The sequence below is a fragment of the Gossypium arboreum genome, chromosome 13 (genome assembly GCF_025698485.1).
Source record: "Gossypium arboreum isolate Shixiya-1 chromosome 13, ASM2569848v2, whole genome shotgun sequence".
In the NCBI taxonomy this organism is placed as follows: Eukaryota; Viridiplantae; Streptophyta; class Magnoliopsida; order Malvales; family Malvaceae; genus Gossypium; species Gossypium arboreum.
In genome coordinates, this window is record NC_069082.1 from 65,003,297 (window position 1) to 65,006,190 (window position 2,894).

General features: G+C 37.7%; 1 non-coding gene across 1 annotated transcript; it reads left to right on the forward strand.

The window, feature by feature from the left end:
• The first annotated feature begins 530 nt into the window (after nt 1–530).
• On the forward strand, nt 531–636 carry LOC128287536 (small nucleolar RNA R71). Its single transcript, XR_008278236.1, has one exon. It is a non-coding gene; the product is annotated as a small nucleolar RNA R71 (small nucleolar RNA).
• The last annotated feature ends 2,258 nt before the right edge of the window (nt 637–2,894 follow it).

Sequence of the window (2,894 nt, forward strand, 5' to 3'; positions counted from 1 at the left end):
TCGGCTTCTTTTCCTGTTGGTAGGGTGGTTGTTGGTAGCCCGGAGGTGGTCTCTGATTTCCTTGGCCTCCCCATGAGAAATTTGGGTGGTTCCTCCAACCTACATTGTAAGTGTTACTGTATGGATTGTTTTGACATCGAGAATTATTACCCATGTAATTTAACTGCTCGTTATCCATGTTGTGGCCATAAGGTTGGTATTCCGAATGGCTTATTCCACCTCCACTTACTTTGCATTGCATTACTGGGTGAACATGTGAAAAACTAAGAAAACCATCAATTTTCTTATTCAAGAGTTCTACCTGATTAGAGAACATGGTGACCGAATCGACGTTATAAACACCGACTATTTTTGTTGGCTTTGTCCTCATGACTTGCCACTGATAGTTATTCAGTGACATCTCTTCTATAAACTCATAAGCATCTTCAGGTGTTTTATTATTTATGGTTCCACCAGCAGCTGCGTCAACCATTTGTCGAGTCGAAGAATTTAAGCCATTATGGAACGTTTGAACCTGAAGCCAAAGCGGTAACCCATGGTGAGGGCACCTTATCAGTAAGTCCTTGTATCTCTCCCATGCATCGTAAAGAGTTTCTAAGTCCATCTGCACAAACGAAGAGATATCATTATGTAATTTGGCCGTTTTAGCCGGTGGGAAATATTTTAATAGAAAATTTTCAGTCATTTGTTCCCAAGTAGTGATTGACCCTCGTGGTAATGAGTTCAACCATTGTTTAGCTTTGTTTCTCAATGAAAAAGGGAATAACCAAAGACGAATGGCATCATCAGAAACACCATTAATTTTAAATGTATCGCATAGTTCCAAGAAGTTTGCTAAATGAGCATTGGGATCCTCATCCTGCAAACCATCAAACTGAACAAATTGCTGTATCATTTGAATAGTTTTAGGTTTTAGTTCAAAAGTATTTGTAGCTACAGCAGGTCTAACTATGCTCGATTCAATTCCTGTTAAAGAAGGTTTAGCATAATCATACATAGTGTGTGGAGTAGGATTTTGATTAACCGCAATTACAGGAGGTAGCTGATTGTCTTGGTTTTCAGCCATCTATTCCGTTGGGGTTGAGTATCGTCCTCTTGCTCGTTCTCTGTGTATCTTAAGCTTTGCCTTATTTCTCTTTGGTTTCTGCGAACTGTGCGATCGATTTTTTCGTCAAAAAGTAGTGGTCCTGACAGGTTTCTTCTAGTCATAAACTATAAAAACCTGCCAAGAGAAAGAAAAAGTAAATTAATAAATAATAATAATAAAATAAAATAAAATTGCAAGAAAAATAAATGGCTAAAGTAATAAAAATTGAGCGTTCCTAATATCTTAGTTCCCCGGCAACAGCGCCAAAAACTTGATCGCGTTATTTTGTGATAAGTTTTAAATATTTATAATTAATTGTTCTTGAAACTAACTATTATCGCAATGTAGGCAAGTGTACCTATCGAACAATAGTATAGTTTTAGCAAGACCAGATTGTCAAACCCAAAGGAACTAAAAGTACTGGTAATGACTGTCTTTTTATTATCTAGCCTAAGAATAAAGAGGTTTTGTTTTGACTAACTAATTATCTAAACTAAGAACTCACAGAGAATAGAATTAGGGAATTGCTTTTGGGAAAATCGATTGAATTAAGACAATACCTAAGGAAAAATCTACCTAGACTGTACTTGTTATTCTGGCTCCGAATCGGATGATTTATTCATTTAACTTGTTCCGTGGAGATCCCTAAGTTATGTTATTATCCCTATTCAAGACTAATAACGTCTAATCCCTAGATTGAATAATTGAGACTTTTCTCTAGTTAACACCCTAGGGTTGCATTAACTCGATCTATGGATCCCCTTATTAGGTTTCACCCTAATCCAGCAAAATCTTGTCACCCTATGTCTAGGCGCGCAAACAACTCCGCTTAATTATGACTTAATTATGACAAATGTACTCTTAGACAGGGTCTATTCCTCCTCTGAATAAGAGCTTATCTTGAATCAGTATCCTGGGATATCAAAACAAGAATTAAAAATAAGTTAAATATTTATCATACAATTCGGAAAATAATAACAAGATTCATCTTAGGTTTCATTCCCCTTAGGTATTTAAGGGTTATAGTTCATAACTAAATAAGAAAACATCTCAAAATAATAAAGAATACAAAACATAAAGAAAACCTAAAACTCCTGAAGGGGAAATTGAGGAGAGATCTTCAGTCTTGATGATGAATCTGGCTTCTGAGATGGATCAATAGGCTTCCTTGGAGTAATTTCTTGCTCCCTCCCTATGTGTCTTCTTTCTTTCTCCTCTAGGGTGTATTTCTAAGCTTTGGAATGCCTAAAAGCCCTCAAAATTATCCTTTTCTGAATTGGACTCAACTTGGGCTCGGCAGGGACATACCTGTGTGACACTCTCGTGTGTGATTACTTCACGTCGTGCTCGAGCCTGCCAAATTGACACGGCCGTGTGGTCTGCCCGTGTAAGGAGGTCCAGGCCGTGTTAATTTTGCACTTTGACCCATTTTCTCTGTTTTTGGCCCGTTTCTCGTTCCTTTCGCTCTCCTATGCTCTCCTAAGTATAAAACATGAAATTAAAGCATTAGAAACATCGAATTCACCAATTATAATGGGAAATCATCCATAAAATGCATTAAACATGGGGTAAAAATATGTATAAATTACTGTTTATCAGGGAGTAGTAGTTGTTGACTGAAATACTGGTAAGGGGAGGGGAGTTTGAATTAGTCAAGTGAGGAAAAGTGGAGAGATTTGTGGAGAGATAGGGGGAGTGGATCAAGGAGTGGGGGAGAGGGAGTAGTTGGCCAAAAATAGAAGTCTCCACTATGCCAATTTCGGTCATAGTCTAGCCTAGTACCGAATTCTCCCCTCACTTTTTAGGT